Source organism: Homalodisca vitripennis, chromosome 8 (assembly GCF_021130785.1).
Source record: "Homalodisca vitripennis isolate AUS2020 chromosome 8, UT_GWSS_2.1, whole genome shotgun sequence".
NCBI classification, from domain to species: domain Eukaryota; kingdom Metazoa; phylum Arthropoda; class Insecta; order Hemiptera; family Cicadellidae; genus Homalodisca; species Homalodisca vitripennis.
This window is the reverse complement of record NC_060214.1, coordinates 72,300,013-72,324,069: the sequence shown is the minus strand read 5'-3', so window position 1 is coordinate 72,324,069 and position 24,057 is coordinate 72,300,013.

Here is a 24,057-nt window from a genome sequence, read left to right as displayed (position 1 = left end):
GATGCATTTATTGATCTCTTATAGTAAACAAAAAGGATGTAAAGGTGGCTAAAACACCACGAGGTTCTCAAATTCCAAAGTGTTGGGCGGAGGGCAAATACACCTCACTTCATGTCAAAATTCCATTCTTCACATAAGGTTTTCATTTAATCTCCAATTTCTTTTGAATTTTTACCTTTTTATTACTAAACACCAATATGAATATCATTACCTCTTACATGATTTATAGCTCCCGAACACCGGAAACTAAGTTTGGATCATAATTTAACAAATGTTTTACCTAATTTCTATATTTCATAACACAGTTAATACAAAATTATTGGTTGGAGTTAAAAAGCAACAGAAAAGAGAACTGTATAATGCGTATAGTCATATCAGTAGGATTGGCTGCCGACCAGGTCACAAAGAAGTCAGTCACACCATCCAGACATTAAACATCAACCCTCGTCAACTTGAGGTTACCAGGGGCTCAATAAACTTGGCCGCCGCCGCACACCGATCTGACCGCAAGCCTAATTCTGCGAAATTTTATAACAAAACTGACGAAGGGTGCATCCTCGGCATCTCCCCAGGACGTGTTGTTCTCTGTGGTTATTGCTCCCTTCCTGGAATCCGTAAACCCAGTTTTGGCAATTCTCTTTGGTCAAAAAGAAGACCAGTATCATGAGGTATGTAAGTCGGAGCTGTCACGTTGACACTTTTAAGAAAATTATTTAAATGCATTTGGAGACAGGACGCACTACGTTGGAAAAGGAGTAAACTTTCTTGGAGGCCTCCTCTTAGAATTTATCTGTAAATTATGTTATGTTTTTAATATTTTTCATCATTAAGGTGTAAAAATTAGCGAATATGAAAAAAAACAAAATATGATGCGAAATACAAATGCATACTGGTAAATTTCTAATTTATAAACGGGGCAAATTCTTATTAAAGTCCATTAAAATTTGTTTATACCTAAACAAAACAAGTCTTTTAGAATGATATGGAAATAACTATATTATTAAAAATTCCTTGACATAAAATAACTTTCAATTTTACTTATAACGAAAATGAAAAAGTACCCAATCTATAACATTCACATTTTCATAGTCATAATTTAGTTTTCGTACATACATTGCACATATATCTTAATGATATTTAAAAGTATTACTTAATGGCTTCTCGCATTTATAGGTAAACCTTTAGTGTTCCCTCCACCACCATTTGTGGTGGATAGTTGTTTAGTTTTAAAATACAATATATAATATTTTCAAGTAATACTGTTAAATATCTTGAAATGAGATATTTTAAATTAAGTTTTCACGTATTGCAGTTTGATACCATATTGCAAGTAGTGATAACTGGGAGGTAGTATACCTAATATTCTCAAATTTTTTACCAACGAAACTGACTAAATATCTCTCAATGGGACTATTGAGGATTTACTTAACAACGTACATCTACTTTACCATACCAGATTCTACTTAAATAACAGAGATATAGTAGCTCTTGAATTACAGACTTTAAGTATGTCGGTGGTCACCTACGATACATTATCAATTCTATATGGAAAATTTTTGAGATTTTATTTTTTTTTAGGTTTAGTTAGTGGAAAGTTTTAAAAATTATATAATTATGATAGCTTAAAGTTTTCCCCAAACTCATGCTAATAAAATAAATGCTTGAAATGCTAATAAAAGTAATGAGGTATCTACAAATTATTTATTTACATAATCAAACTATGAATAAGTACTATTAAAACATTACTGGTGGTTAGCAAGGCACTCCCTTAATTCAAGGAAAAGTCTTGTTTGTTAAATTTAAATACTATAAAAATACCAAAAGGCCTTTACTATGTGAAACTGAAACATTTAAATTCTTACATTTGTATATACGAGAACGGACTAAAGTAGTTAGTTTTATTAATACACGTTTATTTAAATGATACCTGTTATTCAGTTCGTAAAGCGATAATTATTTACAAATTCATAGGATACAGTTATCTAGGTACAGAGAGTCCACCAACACTTTGGTATGCCAGGTAGAGGGGGAAAACCTGTCACGGCAGTTTTTGTGAGCGCCATCTTTTCGTTTGGCTACCCCCACTACATCCCGATTCCACTTCCTTCATTTCGTGTTTGGCACTCGTGAGTGTTACATCAAGAGTCGAGTGTTATAGTTATAGATTGTGATATTTTACAACACATTTTTTACGAGACAATTGATTGATTCCGATGGATGACGTCGAAATGAGCATGGAATGTGTTATTAAAATACGTAAGGAAATGAAAATTTCAGACAGGAGAGGTCGAAGACGAGATGGTCGCCGCCGCAAAGAAAAACCACAAGCCTTTGTAAGAGGTGGCGCAGATCCCACGGGAAACAAGCGGAGAAGGTGTAACGCAGCGTCTATGACTCCCTACTCTCGAGTAAGTACAGCCTCTATAATACTTATTGCCTACCTATATATTGTTTATATTGCGTTTCAATTTTAACTCCTTTTTTGTGTTTCACATTCCCCGTTTAAATTTGACAGTTATTATCAGTTTACATGCTTTTGCCAACTTTCATAATTGACAATTACTTTCTTTTAGTGTCGTTTGGATTCCAATTTATTATAAACTGGCACAAATAAATATGAACACGGTAGATACGTGGCTTATGAATAAAATTGGTTGCTAAAAACAGTTAGGTATAGTTTATTATTGTTTTAAAGAAGGAAAACAGTTTATTTCGCAACTCAACTAAAAATATCAACTGCAACTTTTGTCCAATTTATTTTTCACTTGGATAAATAAAAACTATACGTTTTTTATATTAATTAGGGTATTTTAGGAAATATTTATGTCCTAAAATATCCTTTTTATTTTATATTTTATACTAAAACTTATTTGATTATATATATATATATATATATATATATATATATATATATATATATATATATATATATTACCTATCCTGCTACAATAATTCACAATTTAGCGAACTCAGCCAGACTAGTTGTGGGTTTGTCTGATGACACATAATTTAAGCAATGACTGTTTTTTAACTTTATCACTAAATTCACCAAATATTTTTCTATTTTATGTGTTCACTATACATAATTTCATCGTTTAAAATTTGTAATTATTACTAAAACGATAAATTGTACTAAACCTACAGATGAATTAATACAGGTTAACGTAATATAAAACAAAGTAGCTATTCAGTTTTAATTTTTTTAAGGCTAAGTTTTATTTTAATAAGAATAAAGTGATTTTATTTGGGAATTATAGTATGTTGCGGGGAATACTTTGTGGAATAATTGTCGTTATTTTATAAATTTTCGATTATTTTCGTTGATTTTAGCAACATTGTTCAAATTAGAAGGTTTTTATATATGTATAGGTATAAGGTAGAAGGTATAATAGGTATTTTCATTTTCTATCTGGTTATTTTTTATTATTATATATCATTACATTTCCGGTTATGCTACGATTTTAAAATAAATATAAATTTTATTTCAGATCTTATCATGGATATATTTTTAATGTATGGCTATACTCAAAACATTTTAAATCACATTTTTCTATTATATTTGTATGTGTTGTGTGTATTTAATTGTTAAACTGTACTATAAGTACAGTATTTTTATAATAGAAAGAAAGAAAAAAACTTTATTTCTCCAAAATAAGTTACTAAATTTACACCAGCATTATCAACAATAATGTTAACAATATATTACTACATAATATTAAACATAAGAAAACACTATTGAGAGTCTCGGATGCACGGGCTTGACCTGATACTTGCTACACACTATTTTCACTATACGAAAAACCACGAGAAAGTGCAGTTGAGGGAGGAGCCTATTTTGCCCGTAACCTTGGAGCGGCCAACGAGAGCTGAGCGACGTTTGCCAAACTTGTTCCCCGCTGTAACCACAAGCCGCGCGAGTCCAACATTCTTAAAATACTTAATCGTTACGCTCGAAAGAAATGTTAGAGCTGTCTTGAATTAATTAACTACGTATTACAAAATGTAATTTTACGGTCATTTAAAAAAAAAGTACATCTCTGTAGCTTATTTCCATGTTGAGTTAAATGGATTGAAATAAATTATTGTATTATATTACTCATATACGAAGATCGTAGGATTAAAATCTTTAGCCCGAAATATAAATTAAAAAGAAAAATAAAAATACCGCAAAAACGTTAATTTCCCGTATTTAACAGTTAGATAATGCCATTATCATTGATATATAATAAGGCATTACATTGTGTGCATAGTATAATCATGTTATGTTAAATGGATTTTTCAATTTGGTAAGAAAGTTATCAAATACATTTGAAATATATGTTCTTTTCCATAAATATACTTATTCAGTACATAACGATGGAAAATTGTTGCCGCAACGGTTTTTGTTACGCACTTCGGTTCTCATAAATTTATAACCATTTGAAAAGCATTTTTCCTACCTGGCTATTAATAGTCTTGAATCTGTGTTATGTAAAATTGTTTTTTATTACAAGTGGGTGATTTTAAATATTTAAACTGGTCATAGTTGAAAAATCATACAGCACAAGTATTTTTATAATATGAATGCACTTTCTTATAAAAATTCTAAAGTAACGGTTTTCTATAACATCCAATGAAATTTGAACACAGTACATAATAGATTGATTCAGACGAGTGAAAATGTGGAGGAAACGGTGTGAAATGCCTGTAAACAAAAGCCGCACCAGCCAGCAGTGGTGGTAATACCAGACGGATGAGTCATACTATTTCCAAGAAACAGCCCCTTCCTCCTTCCTGTCTCTGACCGTCAGTCAGTGCCTATTGTCGCTTCGTCAGTGGCGGTTGAAAATACTGCATTCTCTTCAATTCCAGTACGCGTATATTATTTTGTGCTGAATTTTACTGTTTGATGAACGTTTTCGTGGTTTTTAAGTGTTGTTTATTAGTAGCTGTTATAGAGTGTACCGATTATTTTCTGTGTAGTGTCAATTGTAATATACTTCTTATTGTGATTCCTTATTTGGACAAAATGGAGTGTGATGATGTTTGTTTCAAGTGCACAGCCATCCGGAAGTAAGAGTGGTAGCGGAAAAACCCTATGTAGTGGAGAACGGACGTATTATTTACAACGTTTACAACTTTTTCAAAAAAACTGTCGTTGACAAATTTCCGAGAAACTCTAAAACTTTAAGCAAAGTGGTAAACTGTGTGCTGAGGCCTGTGGTGTAAGTGAAAGAACCGTCAACAAAATAAGTAAAGAAGCTAAGCTGGCCGAAGAAGATGAATTTTCATCATCAGAAATTAAGTTTTCAACGCCAGGAAAACAAAGAAGTCGAAAATCAAAAATAACAGGCTTTGACGACTTTGAAAAAGATGTTTGAGACGAACTGTCCCTTTCGTACTACGACAGAGGGGAATTTCCCACATCAAAAAGAATCACGCAGGATCTCAAACAAAAACTTGATTACAACGGATCGGTAACTTCAACAAATAGATTATTAAGGCCATGTTGGTTTCAGGTATAAGAAAACCAATGATGGGTAGAAAGTTTTTTATTGGAACGAAATGATAATTGTAGCGGCTCGTTTAAAATTTTTGAGAACCATGCAAGAGCTTAGAGAATCTGGTGATTGGTAGGCCCATATATTACCTCGATGAAACATGGGTTAATGAAAACCATACTCGAAAATACATATGGCAGGATACGACTGAGTCTGGTGGACTAAAGGTTCCTCTCGGCAAAAGGTAGAAGATTAATAATTTGTCATGTCGGTTCGGCAAAAGATGGGTTTTTTGCAAGAATGTAAGTGGGTTTTTTCGGTCTAAGACATCATCCCAGTTCGGACTATCACGATGAAATGAACGCTGAAATCGTTTAGAAAATGGTTTAAAAAATTGCTATGCATTTTGGAAGAAGGCTCGATCATCGTTATGGATAATGCTCCATACCACTCAGTACTCGCCGAGAAAATTCCAAATTCATCGTGGAGAAAGGAAGAGATTTCAGAAATTGGCTGTCTCGAAAAAACATACAATACTGTATGAAAGAAAAACGAAAACCAGAACTTATAATGAGGGTTCTCCCATATAAAACCCAACAAAAAACTTATGAACTCGACGTATTAGCCAATGAAATGGGACATACAGTTGTCAGGCTCCCTCCTTATCACTGCCAGTACAATACCCATTGAAATGGTATGGGCTCAAGTGAAGGGAGAGGTAGCACGTAATAATAAGACATTTAAAATAACCGACGTTGAGAAACTTGTTCATGATGCTCTGGACAAAGTGACTAAAGAAGACTGGCAATCAAGAGTTCAGCACGCAGAAACCTTGCAGCAAGCTGATTTTGAAAAGGAATGTATCCGCACAAGTGTTTTGTAGATAAAAATAATATAAACTTAGCAGACAATTCTGACACGAGTAGCAGTGAGGCAGAAAGTGAAAATGAAGAAGACTCCGAGGTTTTGGCTACGATGTTGCCGCCTGAGAGCGAATAAATAATATACAAGTGCAAAGGTAAGAATATTATTAAGTCAATCATGCTTTTTAAACGTATTTCATTTTAAAATAGTAGGCCTAAAGATTATTTAGTGGAAAATTTGATTATTTCATAATTTAAAAAATATAATTGTTCGATAATTTTAAAATTGATTATCTTGTTATAATTGTTTTAATTATTTTTAATCAAGCAACACGTCATGCAGTGTCCAATATAAGCAACATGTATATTAATTTTGTGTGTGTTTAGTAATCGTTTAAAATCACTGAAAAGTTGTATGGAAATAAGCAAGTACTTTACTCTGACTAACTGACGGGACGATTTTGTTTGTTTTAATCGATAGTTAGTTTGTAATACAGGTAACATTAATAAACTATACAAGTAATTTAAATATAATATAGCAAACTGCCAACGCATTTTAAATATTGTTTTTTCAATTATACTGATAAGTTTTAAATGTTCAGTGTCAGTGTTAGTTGTGACAGCGCAGCGGGCTTATCAGCCACAATGCGCCAGCCGGGCGGCAGCGGCAGTTGTGTGGGCAACGTCGCGCAGGCCAGTCCATTCTATTGGTCGCCGCCAACTGCACTCTACTGGCGGTTCCTTGTATAATGTCATTCTCTGCTACAGTTTTTAACCTATCCAGACCGTACACACTCACACACATATTTCCTGATAGATTAAAAGTTATAACACATTTAGGAGAAACAAAGAAAACCTCCAAGGCATTGCCTGTTTGGAGATATATTTATTGTACATTTCTGAATAAAAACGGCTTTTTAAACTGTACATAATTAAATACAGAAAGGGATTTATATAATTTAAATACACTTTTATATATTTAGATGTAAATCTCCGCGTGTTGAATCCTTTTCCTACAGATTACCACAATACATACTACAATTAAAGTTGAGACATTAAATGCTGCACGTTGGAGCCATTCCCTTAATCTTTCGAATGGAACTTGATTTTATTTTAACATCGCATCTGTACAAACAAATTAGTAAATGAAATGAGCAACTCGTTTTTAAAACAATTAAATTCCACTCACTCTCACAATCTCACATACATAACTGAATGGTGGACAACATATCTATAAATAAATATATTACTGTGTACACAAACTAATAACAAATAACAATATAATATCAAGTAATAACAAAACGTAAAATAACAAAAAATAACAAAACATAACAATAACAAGTAATAACAAAACCTAATAATAACACACAATAACAAACGTAACAGTAGCAAGCAATAACAAACATAGTAATAACAATTCTTTCCTTTACTCGTTAAACTTAAACAGCATATTTTCTATTAAAAAAAGCCAATCCTTCAGGTATTTTGAGAAAACTTTTATTGAAGTTTGATTCCTTACGTTCGAAGGCAATACATTGAACATTCGTGGTGCCAGATAAAAAAAAAATTTGGTAATAAAAGTATTTGATGGCTTTGGCACAGGTAAGTCTTCTGAATTTCGTAATCTCAATTTATATTCATTCGTTAGCTTGAAATTTTTACTTCTCATAAAGAATATTTTCAGTACCTTAAAAGCGTACATATACTGTACCTCAATGGCAAGATTTGTAGTTGTTTAAACAAGGGATAGCTTGACTCAGTTCTATTTCGTTTTAAAATCATCCTTATGAAGTGCTTCTGAGAGGTAATGATGGTTTTCAGATTTGAAATGTATGATCCCCCCCAGCACGATAATGCATAATCCAATCTACTGTTAATTAAAGAAAAATATAACATTTTTAAAAGATCTTTGTCACAAATATTTCTTAAAAAATAAAAATTCCTCAAGACATTATTCCTTTTTTGTTTTAATCTTGTGATATGTGTTTTCCAATTTAATTCTTTATCTAACCACAACCCCAAATAATTTAAAGATTCCTCCCTCACTATCAGCCTACATCCTACATTGCACTTATCGTTTATACATTCAAAACATTTGTAAGTAATATCGTTTTTGAACTGTATATTTCCTCTTAAGGAAAAGTTTATGTATTTAGTTTTTTCGGGACTTAATAACATATTATTTTTTGTAAACCACCATCTGAGTGCCTGTAAGTCTACATTCATCTTAAGCTCAATATCTTCCCACGAATTCTCAACGTAGCATAGAGCTGTATCATCAGCAAACGAAGTCACATTGCCATAAAAATTTCCATTGCATAAGTCATTAATATATATTAAGAATAGCGTAGCTCCTAAAACTGACCGTTGGGGTACTCCATACTTTATCTCACCTAAATAGCTAACGATTTCATTGATTTTGACACATTGCTTCCTATTAGATAAATAGCTCTTAAACCATTTCCATACAACTCCTCTAATCCCACAATTATATAATTTTTCAAGAAGAATTTTGTGTTGAACTGTATCGAATGCTTTCGTAATGTCTAAAAATAACCCAGAAACCTTTTTTTTTTCCATCATTCATCCCATTAGCTACTCGGTCCATAAAATCGAGCAGAGCTGTCTCCGTACCCATTCCCTGTCTAAATCCATATTTCTTGCTGCTAAAAAAACATGTAGATTCAAGGAACTTCAGTAATTTTTGTTTCATAATTTTTTCAAATATCTTTGCGAAAGACGATAACAGAGATATTGGCCTGTAATTACTACAAAAACGTTTAGAATCTTTTTTATGTATCGGTATAACGACAGCCTCTTTCAATTTGTCTGGAAATTCTCCCGATGTGAAACTAAGATTTATAATATATAGTAAGACATTCGTTATTTTACTATATATTTCCTTAATAAATACTGAGCTTATTCCATCAAGACCTGGTGAAGTATCTGATTTTAGGGACGTAATTGCCAATATAAGGTCGCTTAGCGTTGCCGGTGACAAAAACATAGAATATGTACTACACTGACGTTTAAAACAGTTTTGGAATTCCATACTTTCAAAATTAATTGGTTTATTTATTTTATTCACAAGTTCTCCAGCAATAGATAAAAAGTAATTATTAAATTCATTTGCAACTATTTCAGGATCATTTACCATGGCATCACCAACTTCTAGATTTATTACACTATCATTGATTTTTTTTCTGTCCAGTTATATCTTTAATAATATTCCAGGTTTTTTTTAGAATTATCCTTGCAGTTTTTAAAAAGTTCCGTATAATAATTATTCTTGTTAGCTCTAATATCTCTTTAAAGTTTATTTCTGTACTCTTTAAATTGGTCGACCTTAATAACGACCTTTTTGTTATTAGGATTTTTCTTTATAGATTTTAATAAATTATTTCTAAATTTAATTCGTTTACATATTTCTAAATCAATCCACGGTTTTAATATAACTATTCCTATCTTTTTGTGCTTTATTTCTTTTCTACACTTTGATATTATAGAACCCAATATCTCATAAAACATGTTAAAAGCACAAGATGCGTTTGTTTGGCTATAAAAATAACTTCAGTCTGCTATCTCTAGAGCACAAATCAGCTGTTCTTTGTTAATGCGATAAGATGCCTCCCTGACCTTCTTCGGTGGCACAGCAGGGGCCCCTACTTTCATGCTCACAGCTGTCATGTAGTGGTCCGTAACACAACTGTCAATTACCGCTGCAACTAAGCTTAATTTATTTTGGTTTTTAATTTTGACTATAACATGATCAATACATGTTTTTGTATTCTCGGTAACCCGAGTAGGTTCATTTATTAATGATTCCATTCCATTACTAGCTAAAATTAGTTTGTAATCATCAATAATAGAACTGTTTTCCAACATGTTCATATTCATATCACCCATAATTATTACATTTTGATATAATTTAACATTAGGTTCCATTAATTAAGAATTTAATTCATCAGTGAATTTTGCACATGGATATTGATGTCTTCTATATATAGCAATCAAATTTACTTGACTTTCCATCACTTTAATAACAACTATTAATGCATCTGCTGATTTAAATTTTAGTGACTTTGAATCAATTAAAGTAATACTATTGTGTATAAAAATCGCTATTCCCCCTGCTCTGTACTCTTCATTAGTTTTAATATGTAGAAGGTAATTTGGTATTTGATAAAACTGCGCCTCACTGTTTTGTATCCAAATTTCCGACAGTACAATAATTTTCGGCACACAAGGTAAAACAGACCACTCTGCAAGGTAATGGTCAAAGTTTGCCCTCATACTTCTAATATTTTGGTGTAAAATAATTAGGTTAGAGCTTTGACTTAAAAAAATCTGTACTTTTTGTGCTACCTCAAAGCTACGGCAATACAAAATTAATCCTAAAGTAAATTAAATACATAATTAAATACAAATAGCCTAAATACATTAATATATGCAGTGCATTTATACACTGCACACATAAGTTGTTATAGATAAATAGACACATAAATAACAATAACAATAGGCCTACGCTTAATAAATTATAATATAGGTTACCTTGAAATGTAGAGCTAGATTTTATCAAGGTCAGCCCGGCATTTAACAATAGTCACAGGTCCATTATCCTCTTTTCTCAGAAATATTCTTCCACCTCGCACCTACAACCACTTGTAACCAAGTCTCTTTCTCTCCTCTCTCGCCAAAGCCAGCAGCCTCCTTCTCGCTGGGGTGAGTGACTCGTTCACATAAATGGTGTTGTCCGATGGTAGGCCTACGTGTCTGGTGGAAAAATCTCTCTTAGCTCGTCTCTTGGTCAGCAAGGCATCAGCATCTATTCTTCGCACAAATTTTACAATAATTCCAGGAGGGTCTTTGAAATTAGGCTTCTTCCCTAGAGTGTAGCAAGCATCTATCATGGAATCATGGATATCCATGCCCAGGGCTTTCCCTACATCTTTCACTGTCTGTATAACATCGTTGTTTCCAACTGGCATTCCCTGTATCTCTACACAATTCCTCCTCGAATATTGTTCAGATTCATCTAGCCTTTCTTCCAGAAAATTAATCTTTTCATTTAAAGCCTTATTTTCTGCCGTTAGGTTATCAATTTTCTCTAGGTACTGCAAGATCTTTTCAGTCTGATTTTTTAATGCTACTGTGTTTTCGTCAAGCTTTTCGTTCATAGCTTCGTAAGACTTGTTAAAATCTTTAATAGAACTTTTATGTTCGCTAGATAGTTTCTGAATAGCTTTAAATACAGCTTCTAAAGTTAGCCTACCGTCAGTTGCCTCTGATTGGAACGACATACTACGACGCCTGGCCTCACTGCATGGTTCACATCTTCACACAATTCCCACAGTTGAGAAATGTTCAATATCCGCTTTACTTAACTTGACACAAGTCCCGTGGAAATCCTTTTCACAGTCACAGCAGGACGCTTTCAATTGCTTGCTAGTAAATGTTTTATTGCATACAGCACACAACGCCATTTCTAGGTTATGTTGATGTATACACTTCAGATCAACAACAATTTCCAATATAACACTATTTACACAGTATGACGATAAGAACTATCAACACATATAGGCTCAACGATGTTTGAAATCTTAAAAATAATGTCGTTATCGTGATTGTACACTGATTATAACGAATTCACAACGGAGCTTACTAACAACCGTCTGCACCGTCTGATTGCCGCGCATGATATGTTTTATGTAAGTGTGTACGCATATATATATATATTTTTTACGACTTATAAGTACATTTTAGTAATACTTTTTTGTGAAGAACTGCTTTAAAATTTGAAGCTAAATTATAATAAAACTTTAGTTCTTTTGTTTTTCAATAATATTTTCAGGTTTTAATTGAGCATTTTTAAGGCAAATATAACAAATATATGTTCCATTAATTAAGGCATACGTAATATGTTTTTGTATTATAGCACATAATAATAGATACAGTTTCATATGTGATACGATTTATATCTTAAATTTGAATAAGTTGCTGGATTTTAAATTCCCTAGAATAAAAACATTATGAATGTTACATGCAAATTTTAACTCAATGCATCGGTGTAGGAATTAATTAATGTTGAACAATTTGTCATTCTTATTTAGTTTTCGGTCATATTCTTTGCTTAAAATTGATAAAACACTGTTTCTGTAAGAGAAATCAGTTGTAATGTTTTGATAATTTTACTTTATATAAGAAATAGTTTATTAAATAATTTATTTTATCATTATTTTTATTAACATATAAAAAAATTGCATTAGGAACTTTCAATGTTAATATTACAATATTGAAATGCATAAAACTATGCCTGCTTGGTCTCCTGCTAGTATATTATACAGTGCAGGACACATGGGCATGGGTCTCGCCTGCCTCCGGTCTCAGACAGCCAAGTGTAGGAGTGTGTCAGGGGAGTGCGAGTACTGACGGCCTCCCTGTAGCCGTTGTTGCAGATTACTCAAGCAACAAATTAGTAATCTGGCGTTCGCTATAAAAGATATAATAAATCTTAGTATATCTTCAAGTTATTATCCAGAAGTTTGACATTTCCACAATTATTGACATATCATTGCTAAATGTGTAGCACATAAGGGACATGCAGGTCCCAATGTCCGCATACAAATATAGTGTCTCTGTCTGGCTCTGGGAGGTCTGCGCTGAACACGCTGTGTCGCTGCTCTCATCTATAAGTAGACTTATAGCCTACTCGCAAATATGATTACATCTAAGAGTATTTACTAAACTTACTTACGATGCTACGTGTAGCAAACTACTCTACTGTTTTGTTGTGGCCGTCTTGGGCTCTATCGCTTTCCATACCCATTGGTTCCTTATACCTATAAAATAACACAAATCTAGATTTTGATGAAGTTAATAATACAATTTTTAAATCGACATCTTATACATAAACAAAAACATACCTTATTTCGTTTATTTTATATGGTGTAAAATAAATATAATTCTATTATAAAGTATTTGTTGCATAATTTACAAGGTCTGTATCCAATGAACTGCACTAGTTTATTGTTAATTTTATTTCATTTATATATTATTATAAATTTTTTTACTCTGATCAATATAATAACTGTTAGGACTGTAGGCCTAATGTCGTGTACATAAAGTGTGCTATGTGTGCATGTAAGTTACATAAATAGATTTAATTTTTATTTGATTACGATTTCAATTAAACTCGTAACATTAACAAAAAGTATATAAACATTTCTGTTTAGATATAAGTTTTTAAATAGTCTATAATAAGCAGCTGAGAAATAGTTTGAACACTTGTTACTGGGTTACTTGTGTTTAGTAAATAATTAGATACAATGTTAATATTAATGTTCTTCAATTAGGATATAATAACGGTTTTTTTAATATACAATTAATCCTAAACTTCATACAACTACGACTGTGTGGCAGTGTATGTTATATGAGCTGCTTCCCACACGCTGCTGTGTAGACGTAGTGGAGAGTATTACTCTTTAAAATATGATATAAAGCCTAACCGTTGTGCATTCTGATCATTTGTGACTAAAAATGTTTTAATAGAATACACTATAATTCTTTAAATATATGTTATATTAGGGTATAAATAGTAGTAAATAAATTGTGATAAAGCCCCTGTAATTACTTTAGTTAGTCGGAAATTTAAATAATCTATAGCGAAAAGCTTTCTCAGCAAAAGTTCAAAACTAATGTAAATTTAACTGGACCACAAAATTAACCATCAGTTTATTACTATTTTTTACTTTATATTTAACAATTTGACCAATCAATAGTTTTTCAAATGAGTAAAGCTCCTTGCGCTCATGTTTTGAAACAGGTTTAGTCGCTTCCAAAATACGTACATATATTTACCAGTAATATATATTTTTCTTATGATAAACTGTATTACTCAATACAACTTAGGAAGAATAGTAATATTAAAAGAACAATAATTAAGGGATTCTAGCACTTGAAATATAAAAATTTAAAAAGAAATAAACACTAAAATAATCTGAGGCCTGGGAAAACGTTTATTGATCCCAATGTAGGGATCAATAAACAATGTAGGTCAATGTAGGTCTCCTTAAAATTTTAAAAATAAATAATTTATTTATCACACTCGTTTCAGCAGTAACTTTAACATATAAGGATCAATTACTATATTTATCAACCAATGCTGGATCATGATATAATTTGCAGAATTTTCCTTTAACAATGGTAAACGGAAGTGAATCTGAATGATACTAACTATACAGTTTTTGTGTTGCGTACAATATTATTACAGTATTTTTTGTATATTACACGATCTATATTTCGATTACTTTTACTCATACAAAGATTTTCCGTTGTAGTAAATTTTAATAATTCGATAATGATTTTTTGGAGATGTCACATTCACAAAAAACTCAGATATATAGTTTCTTATAATATTTGGCGATAGTAGTTTGATGTTCTGTATTTATTTTCAGGGAGTCCTCCCAGAACTTGATCCCCCACTGTGTGACAGCCAATTACAACGGTGTTCATTTAGCTGGTGAGTACATTGTTACGGTTTTTTGCGGTGAATGAAGGAAATCTTATAATGATGTCTTATAATAATGTTTAATTAATTAACATAGGTATTAATGGTCTTCTATTAAAAGTTGTCTGTCCAATGACAAAATGTTTTTCTAGCGGACATAACCTAAAGGGCTCTTAAAAGTGTTTTATAGGGACTACAGTAATCAGTGATAACTAACATTCAAATCTAAATATATTATTTTGTAGAATGGAATATTTCAATTCCGTAGGAAAGAAACTTACTAAGTTACAAAATATTAACATAGGTAAAACATAAAAGTTCCACTTATAAACAACTTTTTATAAAACGAACTGTGATTTGTGATATTGAAGTGGAAGTTATAACCCCTTTTCAGGAAAGGTTTGAAAGACAAACGGTTGATTGGTTATGTAAAAGTTTTCCATCAATAGCCCGAAACAAAAACACTTTAATTTTTACAACATCAACAGAGTAACATATTTTTTCACCCCTGAATGTGCCCAAGATATTTCATCAATCATTTTAAAAACATGTTTCGATTGTTTCAGGTCAATCCCCTCAACCTCTCGTGACGCCGTTTCAACAGCAGGACAAATGCTGGTAGTTTCAGTCGAAGAAGAGGCGATGGAAGTGAGTAAATTGTGCTTTCTTTACTATAGTAAAATTTTTAATATGGGCTCATGTTTTTAATAACTCTTTTTAGGTTGAGCCAGGAAAAATGCAATTACGTACACAGGTGGCTAGCCTGTAGTGTGGGACTCCCCTAAAAACGGGTTTACCCACTAAAACCTCCTCTATTCTTTAGGATTCCAACCTGGGATTGTTTATTACAGTATTTCAGGGTAGGCCTAAATTTAGCTTAAGCCCGTGGGGCTCGCTCCTCATCCAACTGCTCGGTCAAGGGATCTTTTCCACATCGCGGTCCAGATCGGGTTTCTTTTCCAGGAGGATGCCCCGGACGAACTGTGACAAACAATCCCAGTTCCCGTCATCATCCATAATCTTTTCACAGACCGTGTCAACCGAAAAAACACCGAGTTTTCTTATGGCCTCCAGGCAGGCGGGGCCTTTGGAACGCGGACAGCGGAAGAAGGTGTGTTCCGCGTCTTCAAGAACGCCCGGGCAGTAGATGCTATCCAGGGAACCGTTCTTGCCCAACCGGATCAGGTACGACTTGAAATAGCCGTGACCTATCAGGGACTGCGTGAGTAGCAGGAAGATAACCATTATTATTGTTTTTAATAATGGTTTAATGGAAAATTTTAACAATGTTTCAAGACATACTTTTCTCATATAAAGGCAAACATGTATACTATTATTTTCCGAACCTGTAGAGATCAGTGTTATTTTATTTTACAATTCATGGTGAATAAAAAAATAAAGGTAGTTACAGCTTAGGCAAAGATTTTACTAGTTTTTATAGTGTCTGTTACAGTTACAGAGAAAGATACCAATAATTTAGTCTATTATTACAACAATAAATTATATTATCAATAACGTATTGGTTACACTAAAGTTCAATAGTTGTTTGTTGGTAGTTGTAAAACAAAATGTTCACATAATCAGAGTTACAGTCCTAGTAATGCATATTATTGAGCAATACATAATTAAAAAAATTCATTCATTTATCCATAAATGTAATCTAACTCGAGTACAAAATGGGTTGATAAGTATACAATACACTGTATAAAATGGCTCATAATCAATGGTCAATCAGTGAAGATCACCATGCAAAAATCAATCATGAGATGGGAACGTTTTCACCGTGAGAACGTCTTAGTAGTTAGTGTTTAATTATTTTAGTTAGTTCAAAAGAACTATAAATCGTTTTCAAATTATCCCACCCATAAAGCAGAAAAGTCCCCTCAGGCATGTGAAAGTTCTCTTTGCGTCGATATTCCTAATTATCTCACAACGATAACAAAAGTGTTCACTTCTAATGTTTGCTAATTCCTGTTACAGATCTCCGAAGAAGTGGAAGAGATGGAGATAGACACTGATGAGGAGAGAAGAGCAAGGTGCTCACTAAGGCTGAGCTGGATACCGGACTGGACATCTATGTCAGCAAGATAAATTACTCCATATATAGTTGAATGGAACAAAATTTAATATGTAAATAAGTATGTATTTTGTAGATAAATAATTTTCTGTATTTATTATGTTGTTTTTTACCCCCGTTATATAGTAACATGTTTTTATTTATATACATTTTGTAGATTTTCAGAAATTATGACAATAACGCTTAAATTTTAATAATTATTTTCTATCTAGATCGTAAGATCTGCAGTAAGGATATGTAACGGTCTTCAACACTATTTAGAGCCAAATATATATATATATTTGAAAATTCCGTGCGAAGCTGCGGGTAACAGCTAGTGTGTCTATAAAACTATATAGCATAATAGTCGAAGAGAAATAGCTACATTTATTTAGCATTTGCAATAGTCCCAAATAGCATAGGTAATAGTCCAAGGAGAAAGTAAAATAAATTTATTTATACTATGTTAGTTTTAGAAAAACTAATAAATATTTGTTAAGATTTTGATGGTAAAGATATATTTAATTTACGTAAATATGCACTTCCAAGCTATCATCAACCCAACGCCTCTGAATATTATCATTATTTGATATAAATTTCTACAACTACAGTATTTCACGAAATATAAAGGAAGTTACCCATCTCATATTCTCTGATATTGAGCTGTCTGTCTCTGAAGCTCTGAAAAATGATGCCGGCATCCTGATAATGCATTCCGTTGTAGATAGTAAGCAATGAAAATCAAACCAAGCATATATATAAATGCTACGGCGTGATTTAACTTTGTTATGAATGTCTCGCCTAATTAAACCTCAAACAATAACAGACAATGTTCAGTTCTTTCGTTGCAATTTCTATTTACACGAGTAAATTGTTTATTTGGAAAGCTTATTTCCAACACATTTTGTTCCTATAGAATACAAAACATAATTCCGGTTTTTACTTTTTAATAGTAACAGTCTGTTCCATTTTTTGCTAAAACATAAAATCAAGATACTATTAAAACATTTACCTATATGAAAGTGTACTTTAGATTTATACACAAAGGATGTCTTTGCTATATGGTAAACATTCATATGATACATAAATAATTACCTTAATTTGGTTTGAAATTGAAATTAATTATTTCATCCAAATTGTATCAGTAAAGATACGGGCGTGTGTCAATTTTTGTTGTTGTGATTTTATATATTAAAAGCTAGGCCCGCAGAAAAACCATCTTCGGCCAAAGGTATTGTACAGTCTTTTCTTACCGCAAACTTAAAGTAAAGACTAAAAGTATTTTGAATTTTTTACAAAAAAGTGATGATTTGTAAGCTTAGCCCATGTCGGCTCATTCTTCAATTTTGTTTTGACAAAGTTTTGTAAGACAAGGAACTTAGAATAGAATAGAATAGAATATATTTATTTCCTCAAAATACAATAAACATTTACAAGTTATTCATTTTTACATAGAAAAAATTCAAAACTAAAACTAAAACTAAAACTCAAACTCAAATGTCTTGTTGCCAGGTTTTCAGGCTACATAAGTCCTTCTTAAAAATAAACTTAAATTAAATTAAATGCCAGTTCAATTTAAAGTTTTAAAACAAAAAATAAAAAATATGATATTAATATATATGGGAAATAATAGGGCCTCCAAGGCTAAGCCTGTTTGAAGGTTCCATAAATGTATTTTTACAAATGGTTTACAAGAATCCAGCTTCAGAATTACAAAAAACATAAAATTCAACTTCTCACTCATAAACAATCAAAACAAAACACACATCTATTTAATATGGTTAAATTGTGCCATACGAGTATAATGTAAAATAAAATAACTCCTTGTAAAATATACATTCACACACATATTCATATGTACATACATACACACATACATACATATATACATATAATAATAAAATAATATTAATACAGCTACTACGAATATTGAAATATAAGAAATCGAACAATTAAATAACAATACCTTGCTGCAATTTTTGCTACTACAACTTTAATTTACTCATCCAGGAATCTCTAGCAGTGTTTTAATCTATTTTATACTAAATAACCAATTTTTAAGTCTTTTTACGAATATATTTACATTTTTAGAAGTTTTTATACTCTCCGGTAATATATTATAAATCCTAGGTGCAAAAAAATATAGGATTTCGTAAAAAAGGTTGTACAAGGTTTTGGGGACAATAAATTCATTTCTATTCCTAAGTTTATGCTTGTACGCATTATTATTACAAGGCATGCTACCATTCTTTTTATAGAAATGTTTCATTACATTGTAGACAAACATGTACTGTATTAGAAGTATTTTTAAATGTTCAAAAAGAGGACGTGAAAACTCAGTTCTATTTTTAAAGGATATTAATCTTATGAAATGTTTTTGCAGAATGTATAATGGCTTAATGTTTGAAAAATATGTCCGTCCCCAAAAACCTATTCCATATTCTAATCTACTTTGGACCAAAGCAAAATATAACATTCGTAACAATGTTTCATTACACATTTCCCGTAAAAAATAAAAGTATCTCAAAATATTGTTTAAATTGTTTTTTAATTTATTAATATGAATTTTCTAGTTTATTCTTTCGTCACGATGAATTCCTAAATACTTAATGTATTCCGCTCTTTCCACAACAGCACATTTACTCGTCCCACAAACTCCCTGGTAAATAAGACAGTTAGCACACTTATATTCCAGATTAATATCAAAAATAATGTTCTTCTTTAAATTAAAATTTACGTACTTGGTTTTCTCTGCACTTAACAGCATATTATTATTGGTAAACCACCATTGAATTGCATTAAGATCGTTTTGCATTGACGATTGAACCAGATCCCAACTTCTACCAACATAGCAAAGGGCAGTGCCATCGGAAAATGATGTAACCCTTCCTTGAAATTTGGCATTACATAGATCATTTATATAAATTATGAAAAGAGTTGCTCCCAGAACAGAGCCCTGAGGAACCCCTTGCTTTATTATACCCATTTAACTGATGTACGAATTTATTTTAACACACTGTTTTCTTTCTAGTAAATAACTCCTAAACCATTTAAGACTAACACCACTTATTCCACTTTTATACAATTTGTCTAACAGAATACCATGATCAACAGTGTCGAAAGCCTTTCTTATAAAAACAACCCACTGACACATTTGTTTTCATTGATTCCATTATATCAGTTATAAAATTTGACACAGCACTTTCAGCATTCATCTCTTCCTTAAAACCAAATTGATTCATGCTAAAAAAATTGTTGTTTTCTAAAAACTTAACCAATCTTTGCTTCATAATCTTTTCGTATACTTTAGAAAAACATGAAAGCAAAGATATAGGCCTGAAGTTGCTGCATTTTGTATTCGAGCCTGTTTTGTATATGGGTATGACTACTGTAGTTTTCAGACGCTCAGGAAAAACCCCAGTCTGAAACCTTAAATTAATTAAATGAGTTAGAATTTCTAATATATTACAATAAACCTGTTTTAATAAAAAAAAAGAACTAATTCCATCAATTCCTGGAGCTGTATTATTTTTTAGAGATGTTATTACACTTTCAACATTCTGTGGTAAGACGGGATAGATAAATATTGAACTGAGTTGATTGGTTACCGGAAAATAGTCTTTCAATATCAGCGAAGAGAACCCAATAGGCGGAGTATTGCCTAAATCCAGATTGTCTACTATATTGAGAAAATAAGAATTAAATTCTTTTGCCACTATTCTACAGTCTTGTTCAATCCTATCGCCCACCTCTAAAACACACTATCCTATTATTTCCTTTCTTTTGCCCAGTTACTTCATTAACAATATTCCAAGTAGCTCTAGAATTACTCTTACATTTATCAAATTTATTAAAATAATATTCGTTTTTTTACTTTTCTAATTTCCTTTTCCAAATCATTCCTAAATCTTAAGTAATATTTCTTTAATTTTCCGTTACTCGGGTGTCCTTTTAAAATTTTAAAAAGTAAATTCCTTCTCTTTATTTTTAAGCAGAGTGATTCATTTATCCAATGCTTAAGTTTCTTATTCTTAGTTTGATTCTGTATAGGGATTTTACATTGAGAAATAAAACAAACGAAAGTGTGAAAGAAACAATCAAAAGCAGATGGCGCATCTGATTGGCGATACACATCATCCCAGTCCGCACAGACCAACAGACAATTGAGCTTATCGTAATCAGTTCTATAAGCCAGGGGGGGGCGGGGGAGGCAAGGTCACCGCCACCATCTCTAGCCTCACACACTCCCACACACACGCGTACTAAAGAGTGGTCAGTTATGCCTGCATGCTCAACGTCTGCCTCCACAGACATCATGTCTACACGTGAAACCCTCGCAAAGACATGATCGATGCATGTTGCTGTATCTGCTGTTATTCTCGTTGGATCATTTAACAGACATTCAAAACCATTTACCGCCATTACCATTTTATAACTGTCTGTTGTAACTGTGTTTTTTAAAATATTAATATTTAAATCCCCTACAATTAACATTTTCTTAGTTTTACTATAATCCCTCAAATACGATGTTAAATCAGTAATAAAAGAGTCCACTGATAAAAATTGCAATCTATATAGCGCTAAAATATGGATATCTGTATTGAAGTGTGTTATAACTATACCTACTGCATCAGCTGACGTGAAATGCACCTCAGTTGTATTGAAACTTATGCCGTTCTTTACATAAATAACTACACCACCCGCTCTATAATCATTATTGCATTTCGCTATCATTGTAAAGTCAGGAATCACAGGCGAGAAGGCGTCTGCTAGCGGCGGCGCGACAATTCAAGAAAGAAAAGAGCTTCAAGTATCTCTGGGTTCGAGGTGGAAAAATGTTTCTCAGAAAGGAAGAGATGGCGCCAGTGTTTCAGGTGACTTGCCAGGCGGACTTGGATAGGTTTTAGATATTAATTAAAATTGCATTATTAATCTTAATACAGCTTAATTAACATGTTAAAATATTGTCCACTAGTGCTTAGATGTATTAAAACATAATACAGCGTAGTAATTTTGAAACAGACAGATAATTATAAATATTTATATTAATCCGTGTGTGTATGTGAATGCATATGAAAATATTCTTACATTAGTTAATCTCTTTTCAAAACACAAATATCTGAAATATTCTATAATACTGCCATTAGGAAAAATTAATTTTACTCATTACTATATTTTTTAATATTTTAAATTAACGTTATTAAGTATTATAATATAATTCATCAAAACAATAGAAGTATAAGAAAAAATTTTTGACCTATTCATTGTAGACTTGATTGCTAAATGAAACATACCGGATATAATTATACTATCTGAAATATGGATAAATTCTAATGAAATAAATTTATACGAAATTTATGTTAATACATAAATACATGTCAAAATAATGAACTTTACTACTATACATATTACTGGAAATTAGTGAAACAAATAATACATTAGTTTCCCAATAAATACTCGGAATATCTTATATCCCACAATTTTACCACAGCTAAACCCATTGTATAAAAATTAAACACAACATATTTTAACTTTAATATCAGAAATCAATGAGTATAACGTTTTCTATAGTGCTCCTATCATAAAAATCTAATTATAAAATAAGTAGATTTATTCCTTTCTCACAGTATAAGATCTGAGTTAGAAAGGACTCCAAAAACCCTTTGCTGATTCCATCTCTCCGGCAGGACACGTCTTAATATATTTCTGTTCCTTCTCTTTCCGTTCCTGATATCACTGTCCAACCCACTTCCTGCCTTATTTCACTATTCATTCTTTAGAAATGAATAATGACTTACAATTTAGGTTTTACGAGAATGTCACCTTGACTCATCTAGTCATACTAAACATTTTATGTAGGCCAGATTTTTATTTTCGTAATTTAATCACTTATAACGGTTACTAGATTGACCGTGATGAATATAATGTTAAATATGTTTAAATGCTTTCAATATATGGTTTATAATATAGCGAAAATTATGAAATAATTGTATAGTCGTTAATTCTTACAATTATCCTAACAGAGGCACAACGGTGCAAATCCACTTAAAAAGATATAAGATTTTATATTGGATGTACCATAAAATAACGATAATATTCAAAGGGATGATAGGCCAGCCAACGAATAACCGAAATACTAAAACAATACCCTACAACACGACGCTTATTTTTCGAGATATTAATACTTTTATGAAAACCACAAAAACAGCTACTTCTGATGGATATTTCATGCACTACTGCAATATCACTAGATTTTTTATAATTTTTCCTTTGAATTAAAGTCATAATATCAGGGAATCTGGTTTAACTGAACAACAGGTGAATGCTGTCACCGTTTTCTCGTTGAACTAAAAGTAATTTAGATTTTAGGTTATTTTTAATAATCAATTTTTTTTACTCATTGATGTGTGCTTTGAAGAAGACTCCATAACTAAATCTACATGTTTATTCACACGCTTAAAAATTCAGTCGTCTTGTTTGGACACATACTAACATATTTTAAAATATGACTGTTTGATAACTCTTAAAGTTCCAGGATAGTGATAATTTAAATTTACATATAGCATTGAATACTTGAAATTATTATGTCTGAAACGGATAGAAAAAAAACAAATCGTACGTTATGGGAATAAAACAAAAGTCTAAATTTCCATAGTAACATTCCAACATTACGCGCTTCTTTGGGACCATCAGTTTTGTCAATGAAATTAAAAGTCTCAACTAATAATGCAGCTTCACTTTGAGATAGTAAGGTGACAAATACATGTGTACACTACCATTCTTACGACTAAGCCGGAAGGAATACTTATTTCACGAAATTTGTTTTATCTTTATATGTATAGGTTTATATAATTTAAAAATAATATTAGGATTGGGTCAAAATGGTTTGAACGAGGGATAACGTCACATAATTCTAGCTCGCAATAAATCTTCATCTAAAACGTAAACTTCAGGTAAAATGTAAAATTACTAGAGGCTACTTTGACGGTTGATTGAACGTTTTTAGGTTTATGACAGGACTATATATAGATCTCACAATTCTCTCAGCTATCAGGAACTTTCCCACCATCTTCGATTACTCACCTTGGTGGATTGAAGAATACAATCTGGGTTTTTCGGACAGACTGTTACAGTCTTAAATGTCCTGTAATG